Source organism: Grampus griseus (assembly GCF_964374135.1).
Source record: "Grampus griseus genome assembly, chromosome: 1".
Classification (NCBI taxonomy): domain Eukaryota; kingdom Metazoa; phylum Chordata; class Mammalia; order Artiodactyla; family Delphinidae; genus Grampus; species Grampus griseus.
In genome coordinates this window covers 136985456-137000573 of record NC_139017.1, presented here as the reverse complement: position 1 = coordinate 137000573, position 15118 = coordinate 136985456, and the positions used below count along the sequence as shown (strand labels likewise).

General features: G+C 45.1%; 1 pseudogene across 1 annotated transcript in view; it reads right to left on the bottom strand.

Annotated features, from left to right (window-relative positions):
* Positions 1-14918, bottom strand: part of LOC309830417 (G protein pathway suppressor 2-like) — a 55598-nt pseudogene extending 40680 nt beyond the window's left edge. Inside the window, exon 1 of the transcript in view lies at positions 14037-14918. The product of the transcript in view is annotated as a G protein pathway suppressor 2-like (transcript). The remainder of the gene's footprint in view (positions 1-14036) is intronic.
* Between the last annotated feature and the right edge of the window lie 200 nt (positions 14919-15118).

The following is a 15118-nucleotide window of genomic DNA, read 5'->3' as shown; positions in this document are numbered from 1 at the left end:
TGGAAATAATGCCATATCTGAGGCTCAGCAATGGTCTCTGCTGTTGATGGGTTGGACACATGCATGCGTTCTTTGACCAAAGTTGATCTGGCTACAGCACTACTCACCTCCATTCCTGCAACTGTGACCACCATGTTCATGAGCCCACTGAGCAAACATCAAGGTGGCTAGGGAAAGAAGCTACCTGTCCGCAGAATAGGGTACCTTGACCATCTGATTATTGAGTATTCCTTTGCTATAGATAATATATTTTTTGTGAACATCTACACAGACCAAAATAGCCTCCTGTTCTGTGCTCATTCTGAGAGGTCCACCCTCAGAGCTCCTTGGTACTATCCTCTAATCTTGTTCTTTCCAAGACCTCGCCTACCTGGCCATCTTAATCACCCTGGGCTGCCTCCGTAAGTCCCTGATAACATAGTGTAAGCTCTGCAACTTGGTGGGAGGGGCATCTACTTTAGCTATTTGGATGCCACTTAGTTTAGGATCTAATTAATGGAGAACCTGGAGGTAAAGAACAGAAAGGATTGATTCTTATCCTTCTCCCTACCAGTTGAGTTTTCCATCCTAGCACTTGGGTTTTCAGAAAAGGTAGAAGGCCAAGCAGAAGGAAAGCTCTAGGCGGCTCAACAGGAAGAGAGGTGAGTCATTTATTTCTTGAGGAATTAGGTTCAGTAATGTCTCATTAATCTGGCTTCATCAGGAAATGAGCTGTGTCACCTAAGTCAATTTTCAAATAACCCTTTCATGAGCCAAATTTTGATTTAATAATTTTGAATGGAAGTCTTTCTAAACCAATTTCATGCTTCTCTGCCTATTTCAGTGGAGGATCATGCCCATTTGCTAACCTTTTCTTGAGGGCATCAGGACCATTAATTTACCAGGTTATAGTTTAGGAAAAATAAGGGGCTATTTGCCCAATGATAAATTTCCCCATCCTTGTTGTGAATTTTGATTTATTATGTCTACTGTAATCATTTTATTCATTTTTAGGGGCTGTATGACAAGATAGATAAGAAAGGGTTCTGGAGTCAGAGCTGAGTTTGAAGTTTAGCTCTGCTGTTTATGGTCTCTGGGCTCCAGGGTCCTCATATGCAATACAGGTATAACTACCTTGGCTCTGATCATGTTTCTAGAAATTTCTACCCCTCAGTATCATGGTGAGGGTCGAATACACAACAAAAGGGAAGGCCCACTGCTGTGAAAGCGCCTAACACATTGTAGCTGCTTAATAATAAACATTACTTCCCAAGGAGTGGGTTTGCTTCTTGCTCTACAATTTTCTTACCATCTCAACGTGCTATGTCTAGACTGCAGAGGGTCACCTATGAGCTTCAAGGGCCTAGCACAAAGTTGGGCACAGTGTAGGGGTTGGGACATGTCTTTCTCTTCACCACAAAGAAGAATGCCAGCTCCTCAGGGGAAGTGAAGTTTCTCCTTGTGTAAGTTCTACAACGAGGTTTGCATGTGATGGTCTTGGGACATGTAGCAATTCTGTAGACTTTGGCTCTTCAAGTTTTTGGAATGCAACAGTCAAGCTCTACCTCCAACACCCTCCCCAAGGTTTTCTGTTTAAGAAGAAGTACAAATGTATCACTGCTCAACACTTAGCGAAAAAGGAGAAAGAAGTCTCTTACTAAACTATTCACAAGCTCCCAGAGCTGTAAATAAAAACCTTGGAAATTTCCCATGGCACTACACACACACACACACACACACACACACACACACACACACACACTCTGCCTTTCCCTCAGAACCATTCTGCCCTTTATGCAATTAATTGGTAAGGCATGAACAGCAAGTGGGAAATTGGGAGTGAAGAGTGTTCCAGTTACATTGCTTTTTAAATATTAAGTTCCTAGAGCCAAGACCAAAGCCATGTATTGACAAGGGTAGGGCACATCTCTGACAGCAACTGCCTGCCAGGCTTCTAGAATACTGATTCATCTTCTTGTGCAATGAAGACCTCTCCAGAGAGAAAGGAAGGGGAGGGAAGGGAAGCAAAGGAGAGCTCTCGCTTATAAGCACTTAGTATGAGTCAGGCTGTATAGATGCTGTTTCATTTAACGCTGACAGTCATCCTGTGGGGTAGATATTATCATCCACTTCTTGCAGACTGCGTGAACAGTTTGAGGAGTTGAATAATTTTTCCAAGTTACAACAGCTGATATATGAAGAATTTTATTTGGCGGGTGCTACAATATTAGGCTAGTCATATACCTTGAGATGCTGTCTCCAAATATCCCACCCCATCCCCTTCCCCAGAAGGCTAGAAAAAGGAGAGAAATATGGAAACTCTGATGTAAGCTATTTAAAAAAATTTGGATGGAATCTCAAGCTTGGTATCCCAGAGTACAGGAATGACAGTTGTCATCTTTTCAAATATAGAGCACTTTACCATTTACAAAGATTTGTCCCTCTCCTCCCTTTCCCTCTTTCCTCCTTTCTTTGACAGCAGCTCCATGCTGTATCTATCCCATGAGATGTCTGGCTCCAGTTTTACCTTTAAAATGGGCATAATGACTTGTGCACTACGCATGAGAAGGTGTTTAGGAGAGCCAGTAACACATTAGCTCTGGTCCCTTTTGTATGTGCTCTTTTGGCACCTGCAGTTTAGTAAAGTTATAATTAATAACACACAGTTACACAAATAGTTATTCATCTGTCTCTCCTGTGGAGATCTCCTAGGTCTTGCTTACCACTCCGTCTCCAGCTTTTATTTTATAGGGAACTTAGCTGCACAACTAGGACTTGAATCTGTGTGTAAGGATTGCTGCCAGGAGGTGGGTGGAAAATGGAAACAGTACTTTTAAATGAATGAAAAACTGAAAAGTATACATTGTTTGAATTCAACTGTATGATGCTAATGAAGGTCTGTGAACCCAGGTTGCAAAGCTGATGCCCGGGCAGGCTGCCCACACCTGTTCTAGTGGGCAGGGTTGGGAAGATTTGATGCTGACTCAACAGTCCTTAGTGTGGCTGGTAGTGCAGGGGAGTGTAAATAGCATGGTGCTTGGAGCCTGGAAGTCACATGAGCCATTCCCTCAAGTTTTGTCTCATTGGCACATTTCACTGGAATGCTTTCTATTTTCTCCATGTGACTAGAAACATTGAGAAACCTTGCTCTGAAGGAAATCCCTGGCGGTCAGAGGGCTTTGTCCTTGGCCCTTCCCATCCAAAAAAATTGTCTGATTAGCCTTAATCAGGCTGTGATGGCCACATCTCTCTACGGACAAGCAGAGAAAATGCCCACTGGATGATTTTGAGGAGGCTAGGTTGACGGTCTAGCTGGATTTTGCCAAGGAATCTGGCAAATTCTCTTAGGATGTCTGTACAACATCTGTGGAATGCTCTTGATCTGGTAATTTAACATCTCAGCTCCAGTAGGAAATGAGGCTAGTTTGGTGTGATTCCCTTTGTTGGATCGTCTTCCTTTTTATGCCACAGATACTGGCATGAGAATCTCCCCTTTAAGTATTCTGGGGATTGTTTGCAGATAGTTTAGCCACTAACATGTATTAAGTGCCTGATCAGAGCCAGGTACTAGGTTGCTCCCATTCTCTAATGCTCCCAATGATCCTACCCGGTGGGCACTTATCTTGCTCCCATTTTGAAGATGGGAAAATAGAGGCTTAGAAATGTTTCAAGAGGTGTCAAAGTCTCACATGAACCTGCTAGCGTTGGACATTTATGTGGAAGATCCAGACATGAAAACTGTCCTCCTGGAAGAGTGAGGGAAGGAAACTAGTGTTTCTTAGCAAACATGTGCTGCACACCTGCTGAGCGTTTGACAAACTTCATTGTGTTGAAAGTTCACAGCACACCTAGGAGGCGGCACTGTTAGTGTCTCCATTTTAGAGAGGGGAACCTGAAGCCGAGCGGTGAAGGAACTTGCCCATTGTCAAGGAGCTAGTGAGCGGGGGCAAGTTTGGAGCTCTGGTCGTGTGCGGCAAAGCTTGTCCTTCTAGTCACTATGTAGAGCTGCCCCACAGCAAGTGTACAGGAGAAGCTGGAGTACCCGACTGAGGACCAGGGATGCTGACGAACCTGGAAGACTGCAGGATGCAGGGTGGTGTGGCAGCCCAGGAACTCTGGGTGTCACGACCAGTCAGTGTCTGCAAGCTTCCTCCTATTGTCCCCCTGCTGTTTCGGAGCTTTCAATTTTGTGTTCCTTCTCAGCTAAAAATAAGGTTTTGTTTGCACATAGGGGGAAGGACCTGGGACCCTCCTGAGAAAATCCACAGAGGAAACAGGACACAGAGTGGACTGCAGAGGCAGGAACGTCATTCCTCAGCTCTGAGAGGCTGGAAGCACGGAGCGGGAAATGGCGCTTCCCCTGTGTTTTTATGTTTAGCTGGGGTTTAATTAATAACCGGCAAACAAGTCTATAATTAACTCGATTTCCCTTTTGGCCAGCCGAGGGAATCATAATAAAGCTCCTTTTTAAGTCCACGGTGTTGCTGGAAGGATGGGAGGGAAATTGGGCTTTCCAGCATTGCTTGCCCAATAATGAGGCCCTACATCGCATTCCTGGCTCTCTCCCCCTGCAAACTGTATTATCTGTACCAGATGTTGCATTAAAAGAAGAATTACTATACTTCAGGGCTCAAATTATATGTGCCTGATTTATTGCCCAGCCTCAGTTTTAAATGCTACCTTGCAGAACGCTGATAAATGATAGCTGATCATTTTGTGGCGTGCTGGGATTGTTGAAGATCTCAAGGGTAGGAAGGGGTTAACTCCTTCCAGGCTGGGACCGTTTGGCTGGCCATTTCACTCTCCTTCTGAACATTTCAAATCTCCCCACACCACCCAACCGAACACGTACCGTTTTGTTGTTTTTATTTTTCATCTCTAAAATGACATGCACAAGACTCTTGACTCCACGAGGCACCGTGTACATCAAAGATGAAGTACCAAATTTTAAGCATGGCTTTCAAGACCTGCCTCCAGCTTCCCTTTCCAGCCTCCCATTACTATATGCCTCTTCCCACATGCTCGGCCTGAAGTCCCGAACAATCTGGCCGGTGCCTGCCTCACCAGCCTCATTTCTTATCCCACTGCCATCCCGGCCTTCTTCCAGTTCCTTGAATGTCCTGACTCCTTCACGCAGCAGGAACTTTGCATGTGCTTCTCCCTCTACCTGGAGCTCTTTCCCCTCCATCCTTCATTTGGGCACCGTCTATCTCATCTCAGTACGAATGTCACCGTATGACCCCTGAAATTTATTAGATATCCCTTTCTATTCAGTCTCATGGTACCGTGTACATTTCCCTTCTAGCACTTTCCATAATGTATACTCATTTATCTATTTGTGTGATTATTTGCCTATTTCCCCTACCACATTATGAGCACCATAAGGCCAGGGACGGCATCTGTTTATCGCTATAATTCCAGAGCCCAATACAGAGCCAGGCACAGATGCACAACATTTTTTAATTGAATGAATGTCTAGGGGAATAAAGCTGCCTGCCCACTCCATTCCTCACCCTGCTCATCATCCTCCTTTTGGTTATTTCTGCTTCCAAAAGAATGTCTTCACCTATTTCTGGAACCACCTTGCCCTTATAAAATCTCCATCACTAGTTTTGTGTGACCTCGGGCAAGTTACTTGACCTCCCTGGGCCTCAGTTTCCCTCATATGCAACATGGCTGTAACAATAGACTAGCTGCACCTGCTGGTTGTGCAGATTAAATGAGTCAGTGTATGAAGGCACTCCTGGCTCATGGGAGGTACCATGTAAAATGTTTAAAGGTTAGTGTTTTCTTGGTGAATATGCATGTCCTCTAACGTGACTTTAATTGGGCCTTTGCTCTGGCTCTGCTTCCTCTAGCCACACGCTTTGGCTTTGACTCTGCCTTTCTCAGCATTCCTGGCCTCAGAGAGGGCATAGTTCAACCAAAGGGGCAGCTGACCCAGACTTGGGGAGGCTGCTCAAAGGAGTGGATGCCTGGTTCTTAGAAAATAGAGAGGACTTTGCCAGGTGCCGAACTGAGACAGAATATTCCAGGAAGAGGGAAAAGCGTGAAGAAAGCCCAGAGAAGCTGGAGAACAAGGTGTTTTGGGACCACAGCTCACCAGGGTCCAGTGTGGTTGCAGTACAGAGTGCAGCTGGGTGCAGACGCAGAGGTTCCCAGGCCTCAGAGGACTTTGCGTGTCATGCTAAGGAGTTCGAGTGTGCCCTGTAGCTTAGGAGCAGCAATTGACATTTTTGGGAGAAGAGAATTCCGTGGTCATCTCCAGATGTCATAAGAGGGCAATCTGGGCCAGCAGCAGGGGTCATGGTCATGTTAGACAGGAAGGGCAGCAGTGAATGCTTCAACTACATCCAACCCTGCTCAGTGTCTGCAGAGATGGGTCTGGGTTCCACATGGACCCGCGGGAGTCACCAGCCTTTTAAAAACAAGGGTTTTAAAGATGTGCCAGTGCCCAGGCATGGATGGAGCTTCCCTCCCCCTCTATTCAATTCAGGTCTAATAGGTCCCAGGGGGAGCTGCAGATTCATGAGTGAGCAAGCAAATGGAGAGGAAAGAAGGTAGCTTTTGTTGAGGTCTGTCAAGTTTGTGAAGCTCTATAAGGAATCTTGCACATGCCTGGAACGAACATTTTCTCCTTCAATCCTCCCAACAATCCTGAGATGTAGGTATTGTGAACTCAGTGTTTATAGATGAGAAATCTGAGGCCTAGAGAGGCTTAGAAAATTTGTCCAGCTCGTACTGACAGAGTTTTAGATTGTTTACTCCCAAACTCTTGTCATTGCTACTTTACCTGGCTGTTTGCTTTACACAACACCAAGAAGAGTGATCCTTTGATACCTGTGTTATTGCTCTACTAAACTATAAGCCTGTTCAGTGCCCAGTACTGGGCATTTCACACATTAAGTTCTCAATCTGTATTTGCTGATTGGCCCAGTATCTTCTAAACCTACAATGACTCCATCAGTCACTAGAGGGCATGATGGATATGCAATGTGGAGTGAAATTGAGTTACAGATGATTTAATTACTCAGCTAAATCCTCTTCCATCCATCCTTCCTTTCTTCTATGTATAGATCATTAACTTGTTCACAAAAAAATTATGAAATGCCTCAGATGTACAGTGTACTAGGCTAGGGACATAGGGGTTAAACCCTTCAAATTTCTCATTGTTTCTGGCAACTATGGAGGAAAGACCACCATGGGTTTAAATCATGAGAACCCATAGACAGCCCTTCATTCAGTCTTGGAGGCAAGGAAGACTTCTCTGAGAAGGTGATACCTGAGCTGGGTTTAAAAATGAGTTGAAATTTGCTAAGTGTAGAAGTGAGAGAGAAAGGTAGTCTAGGTGAGGAGTCAGCATAAGCAAAGGCCCAGAAAAAGAAGTGACAAGGTCTGGAGTCTACAAACAGATTGGGATGGAGAGATGTAATGGAAGCCTGGAGGTGGGGCTTGAGACGTGGGCTGTGAATGGCATCCTGAGGGCTGTTGGACTAGCCGTGAGGTCTTCAGCAGAGTCCATGAAAGGTTTTAAGTGAGTTGGAGGTGAGAGAGAGAAGGGATTCTTTTTATGTTCTGTTTTGTCTTTTAGAAAGATCACTTTGGTTGCAAAGTAGAAAATAAAAAACTGGGGATAAGAACAGTTCGAAGACTATATTAATCCAGACAAGAGATGATGGTGACCTGATTAAGGCAGCAGATATGAGGTGGGGAGAACTGGATGGATTTTAAGATTTAAACACATTTTAAGGAAGTAGAATTGATAGATCTTGTTGACTGTTAGAGATGAAGGAACCGATGATGATTCCCAGGTTTCTGGTTTGAGGGCCTAAATGGATGGAGGTGACATTCACGGGGGTGGAGAACACGGAAGGGAGGAGTGGAGTTTGGAGGAAAATGACAAATACAATTTTAAACATGCTGTGAACTGCCTCTGGTACATCTGGGTGAAGATGTCCAGCAGGCAGCTCCATGCATGTGTTTGGTGCTTAGAGAAGGCTCTGGGTTGGAGAGACAGATTTTTGGAGGTATAAGCATATGGATGGTCTTTAGAGACACGGATTGGAATGAGTTCAAGCAGGATTAGTGTTTGAGGAAAGAAGAACTGAGACTTGGAGGAGGAGCCTCAGCCGTAAAGGATCAAGATCTGAAAGGGTGGGAGAAATCTCTAGGACAATTACATCATTGAATCCCAGGGGAAATCCTTTAGGAATGTTGGGTTAACAGTGGCAAAAGCTGCAGAGGTCAGGAAAAAGGACTAAGAGGTATCTACTGGTTTTAGCAAACAATATGGGAAGGGCAGTTTCTATGAACTGGTGGGTGTAGAAACCAAGATTCAGTGACTTGAGGAGTGATTCAGAGGTGAAGAAGTGCAGGCAGTGAGTAAAGATGCTATTATGGGAATCTTGGGTGTGAAGGAAAGGAAAGAAGTTAGGAAGTAACTCTCTAGGAATATGGAATCAAGCAGAGGTGGTTAAACTTAATAGAGAATCTTGACCACACTTATGAACTCACAGTGAGTCGAGAGGAAGAGGCTGAAGACAGAAGATGGAGAGCAGACATAAAGAAACTTATGGGTGGCAGGTAGATTGCAGTGGACGGAGGTGACATTGGCCTGATGGAGGCCTTTTCATCCCATGAAAATGCAAAAAGAGACTGTAAACCAGAACGAGATGAGAGAATTCCCTCAGCCACACCTGTCTGAAGGTGAAAATTGGTCTTGGAATTCTGTTGCAAGTCTTTGCAGTTGTTTTGTTCACACATCTATCCATTCATTTAGTTTCTGATCACCTCCCACACTGGAATCTACCTATTCACTGGTCTGTCTGTGGCCCATCCACCTTGGTAGAGCTAACATCCATCCCTATGTGTAAGACCAATCATTCTGAGTTTATTATTTTTGTTCTCTTTGTAAAGTGCCCAGATAAAGATCCTTTCCGGGTATTGTTAGGGATTGAATAAATGAATCAATAAATGAATACATGAATGAATACCCACTCCAGATCTCCTTCAACCAACCATGACATATATTTATTAAGCAACTGCTATGCGCAAGGCAATGTGCAGGTGCTCAGGCCACGATAATGAACTAAATGGAGCTCGTAGAGCTTATTGCTGGTTAGAGATACAGATCTGATAATAGGTGATCACACTACAAATGCATTTTGAGGGAAGGGGCATAATCTATACACAGGGGGCTGGAGATGGCTGGAGCGGGTGACTAAGCAGAAACTGAGCTTTCCAGGTTAATCCATGTTGACTACTATAGTCTGTTGTTTTATGAATAGAAAATCAGAGTATTTCTATCGGAATCTGCTATACTTATGAATGTATGAATGAACAAATGAATGATTGAATGAGTAAATATTTTTTCCAGCCTATTAACAATATTTATAGTCATCTATCTTTGAACTCTTTCTTCCCAGAAAGCATAAGTCTCCATTAACCAGCTGCCCACTGTCAGGGGATTTTGTAAATAGTGACATGCTGTAATTCCAGTCTGTTCTTTTCTAACATCCGTACTTTTCTGGGGAAGAACTGTATGTTTCTTCTCATCTGACTGTAATAAGTATTTAAAGCAAGGCGTTTGAACTTTGGATGTGGGGGACCTTTCTTCGGTTGAAGAAGCCAGCTTCTCCTCCAGGCCATTTAATTGACCTGAAGGCTTGTGTGAGCCCTATGAAAATAACTGTTGATGGAGGATGGCTTTGCTCAGAAATTGTGGAAATGACTGGGAGAGATAGACAGTTTTAGCCACTCGGCCCTGGTGTTTCGGACAGGCCACCCAGAAATCAATCCTCAGCAGAGAACACTCTTCTACTTTTGCAAATCTCCAGAGGAAGAAGAACCTACAGCTTTAACACACCTCCATCATGGTGATTAGAAATGATAAAATCAAGAAATTGCTCTGGGATAGATTGGTAGATGTCTTGAGGATCTACAAGTACAGCTTTGCTAATAAAAATAATACTGGGTCCTGTTGATGGTGTCTACCATGTGTCAGCCTGGTGAGGTGACAGGCCATCTGTGTCCCTGTCTAAGGAAGTGAAGAAAAGACAGGGGGCAGTGCTGAATGGGGGATAGAGAAGGACTCAGCCGAGGTCATGTCCCCAGCCTGGCCTCCAGGGCCCTGGAGCTGCAGGGGGCATTTTGAAATGCTCTGGCAAGACCCTATCATTCACCCTGGGCTGAGCGGGAGAACATATTTTACTCAGCACAGAGAAAAGACTCTAAACGACCAAGAGTTATCAACCAATCAACAAAGGTCTTCTAAAGACTTACTGGGTGCTGTTTGTCAGGGGTCATATATGAAAATTAGAAAACTAGAGAGAAAAAATATTACACAGAAGAACCTTAAGAATAATACTATCTTAAAAAATTAAATACTGCATTGTACAGTTCAAAATCAGGGACTATGGAGATTCAGAGAAGGTGGTGGTGCTGTAGGGTAAGATGCTTGTGAGAGGCCGTAAAAAAGAACAAAATTTTGCCATCTGCAGCAACATGGATGGACTTGGAGGGCATTATGCTAGGTGAAATAAGTTAGACTGAGAAAGACAAATACTATATGATATCACTTATTTGCGGAATCTAAAAAATACAACAACCTAATGAATATAACAAAAAAGAAGTAGACTCACCGATATGGAGGACAAACTAGTGGTTACCAGTGGGGAGGGGGAAGGGGGAGGGTATTATAGGGGTGGGGGAGGGTGGGACAAACTATTGGGTGTAAGATAGGCTCAAGAATGTATTGTACAACACGGGGAAAATAGCCAATATTTTGTAATAACTATCAGTGGAGTGAAACCTTTAAACATTGTATTAAAAAAAAAAAAAAAGGAAAACAAAATTCTGCCTATCTTCCAAAAAAAAAAAAAGACTCTGCTCAGGAGTCACCTTTTCTGAGAAGCCTGTCTGATGCCTCCTCCTCCCCTAGCCACTGTTCGGGTTCCCAGCCATGTGCTGTCACAGTGTGTAATACTTGCCTCCTGGTGTTTACCAGACTGTTTACTTGCCCATTACAATAAACAGAATTGCTCCATCTACATGAGTTCTGGGAAGTACAGTATGGTGTTTGGAAGAGGTTGAGCAAATACCTAATTTCCCAGGCTCACTTTCCTTATTTGAAAACCTGGGATAACAATGGTTTCTATCTATTTATCTATCTACCTACCTATAAAACTATCAGTATTACTATGATCTTTTCTATTTGTTCCCAGATCCATTTTTTTTTACATCTTTGAGTATAATTGCTTTACAATGGTGTGTTAGTTTCTGCTTTATAACAAAGTGAATCAGTTATACATATACATATTTTCCCATATCTCTTCCCTCTTGCCTCTCTCTCCCTCCCACCCTCCCTATCCCAACCCTCCAGGTGGTCACAAAGCACCGAGCTGATCTCCCTGTGCTATGCAGCTACTTCCCACTAGCTACCTACCCTACATTTGGTAGTATATATATGTCCATGCCTCTCTCTCACTTTGTCACAGCTTACCCTTCCTGCTCCCCATATCCTCAAGTCCATTCTCTAGTAGGTCTGTGTCTTTATTCCTGTCTTACCCCTAGGTTCTTCATGACATTTTTTTTTCTTAAATTCCATATATATGTATTAGCATACGGTATTTGTCTTTCTCTTTCTGACTTACTTCACTCTGTATGACAGACTCTGGATCTATCCACTTCATTACAAATAGCTCAATTTCGTTTCTTTTTATAGCTGAGTAATATTCCATTGTATATATGTGCCACATCTTCTTTATCCATTCATCCGACGATGGACACTTAGGTTGTTTCCATCTCTGGGCTATTGTAAAGAGAGCTGCAATGAACATTTTGGTACATGACTCTTTTTGAATTATGGTTTTCTCAGGGTATATGCCCAGTAGTGGGATTGCTGGGTCATATGGTAGTTCTATTCCCAGATCCGTTTTTGATTCTCTTTGTCTTGCTCTGGGATAAGGTTGACCCTTATGGATTGCATTACCTGGGCTCCCTTGATGACAGGCTTGGCTCACGGGAGGCCCTGGCAGGATGTGGAGCAATAGGAAGAGAGAGGCCTGGGGCATTTCTTTGCTGTCCCAGCACCACATTCCTGGCCGTATTTTGTGGTTGACGTCCTGCATGGGAGCTGGTTTTCATAGCTTCACTAACACTGTCTCTGTCCCTCCCTGTCCCTCTAGCCCTTGTGGTGCTAACAGCTCTCTGCTGTTGCCAGTGTCTGAGGATTCTCATCTGTTCCCTTATCTCTGCCCCTTATCTCTTCAACGGTCCTTTTACTAAAGTCTTTTTTGTTCTTTTCTGGACCATCTGTGGTGAACTTGGCTTCCCTGATGGATACAGTTTTCTCAATAGGGCTGTTGTGTGTGGCTGCTAGTGGTCACTTGAGTTTTATTCTTTTCCTCCTACTTTAATCAGACTGGCTGAGAGTCTGTGGCCAGCTTAAGCCAAAGCCCTCCTACTCCCCGTGAGCCATTTCTCCAGCCTGATGGGTGGTCCGTGCAGGTGTCTCACACATACTGATGGTCCCGGCCTCTGTGGTAAAGGAATGTTCCCAGGGCTGCCCCAGCTGGTAGAAGTACGGCCCCTTTTTCTAGAGGTTTTCCACCATACCCCCCTAACCCCAATTCTGATCTTCCTGCCATCCGGCTCCTTAGGGGTGATCAAGGCCAAAGAGAGATGCAAACGTGTGTCCTCTTTCCTCTTTGGGCCGTGCCTTAGTCTGCTAGGGCAGCCATAACAGAATGTCACAGACTGGATGGTTTAAAGCACAGAAATTTACTTGTCACAGTTTGGGAGGCTGGAAATCTAAGATCAAGGTATCATTCAAGGTATCAATTGTTTTGGTTTCTCCTGAGGACTCTGTCCTTGGCTTGCAGATGGCTGCCTTTTTGCTGTGTCCTCACGTGGTCTTTTCTCTGTCACACATCCTCCTGGTGTCTCTTCCTCTTATGAGGACACCAGTCTAATCGGATTAGGGCCCCAACCTTATAGCCTTATTTAACCTTAATTACCTCCTTCAATGCTCTATCTCCCAAAAGAGTCATATTGAGGGTTAGGGCTTCAACATATGCATTTTGTGAGGACACAGTTCAGCCCATAACAGGCAATGATGGAAAGCATGAAGAAGCAGACACACAAACTCAGACACTTTAGGCAGAGAAATGCCTTCTTTCTCCCTCTTTCCCTGAGGAAAGATGATTCTAACTTTATCAAAGCCCACAGATCTCCCCCAGGGCCAACTTTCCATCCTCCTGTGGTCTAGAGGGTAAGGCATGGGCTTCAAGCCAGATAGTCCTAGCTCTGCATTTACATGAGATGCAGTCAGGTCAATTGCTTCCCTTCTCTGAGTCCCTATTTCCTCACTTGACTGGGTTGTTAATTAAATGACTTAAGGCATATGGAAGCTGTGAGCAAACTTCTACCCCTCTGAGGACATTTTGGGAAGAAACTTAGGAGGATCTCTTCCAACTGCCATTTTTCAGACAGTGTGTAATTCGTTGTTACTTCTTAATAATTTGCTTTTTTTCCAGACAGCCCACACCTCCTTCCCTACCAATAGGCGTACCTTATAACCGTAAGCCTAACTCTAGACACCTCGGCTTCTAGAGGCAGGTGTAACAGGTGTGTGGAAGGAAGTGGGCATGCTGACCTCGTGCTGGGGTCCCAGGGATGAATCAAGCAAGGTCCTCACCCCCAGGGAACCCCGGCATGGCTTTGGAAAATGGATGAGAAACCATGGCGATGTGGTGAGGACAGTGTGGTAAGGGAGGGAGTACACATAGGATCCAGTTTGGGCATGGATGGTTTTTGAGACAGGAGGGCTAGAGTGTCTGGGGAGGCTTTCTACAGAAGGTGAGGCTCCCCCTTTTATTTTCAAGTGACAGTAGACTTTATTGGCCTGGGACTCGGACACACTGGGGACCCTCCTCCATGGTGAGCGGTGAGGGTTGAAGATATAATCTGATAGTCACTTGTGGTAGAATCTTGGGTCCTGACTATGCTAGATAGTGGTGAGCCAAGGGCAGGGCTGGCTGGTAGCTGAAAAGCCCAACTTTTTGGGCTGTTGAATCCACACAAGGATCTGCGGGGAGAGGCAGGGAGTCCAGGGCTGGATGCGGAGCTTGGGGATGTGTGGGGCATGGGGAGGGTGAATCAGAGAAGCAGTCGGCTGTTAGCATCTCCCATCTGCTTTTGCAAGGACAGGGCACCACCAGGCTAGGGGAACCCTGTCTGGGTGGGCTGAAAGTGGCCGTGCATGGCGTGGGGCTGTGACTGTGGCTGAGATAGGTACTGCACTGCCCGAAAGGCTTAACATCGTGCTCTGAACTGCTGAGTAGGACTACAGGTTAGCTGCTCGGGTCCATGCTGAGGTGGAGGCTGAATGGTCCCATAAGCACAACCTGGGCTGCCTTGGAATTGTCCATGCTCTGGGCTCCCTTTGGAAGCAGCGGCTGAACCCATGTAGTGCTGGGTCATAAGCATCTGGGGCCCAAACATCAGTTTGGCTCTGTCAGCTGTCATGAGGTGATTGTGTCCTCCAGCTGTCCCCCACTTGCTGAGGGTGTGAGTTCCTGGGTGACAGTCAGGCTCTGCTGGTGCACAGCTGATGTCAGAGTGGTCAGGTCATTCTGCTCCTTTTGCCTTTGTTTTTCTTCTTCATGTAGAATGTTCTTGAGCTGCAGGAAAACAGTGCTTTTCTTCCTGTTGGGCCAAAAGCTTCTCCTGAAATGTCAAGATTTGTCTCTTGGTCTCTTCCCATGACATTCTCTCTTCCATCTCCTTCTCTCTTCTCTCCTGTTCTTCTTTATCTTCTGTTGCATCATCTTGTCCACCTCTTCTTCCTCTTGCTGCTTGTGCCCCTGCACAAGGGGCACAATGGGCTGGTGCAATGCCCTGGCCATGACATTGGAAAGCTTGGGGTGCTCCAGGAGCATGGGCAGGGTGCTGCCTGGGGTGTTTGGGCAGTGGGCACCCGGCTTGGTCACTGATCACCAGACTTAGGATGGGCCCACCTTGTTTTTGCTTCCTCTGCAGCCTCCCTGGGGTTTTCTTTTTTTTCCCCACTCCCCAGAGGTATGGGAAACTGATCAGAATGAGTGGAGGACAGGACATTCCAGCAGACAGAATTACAGGA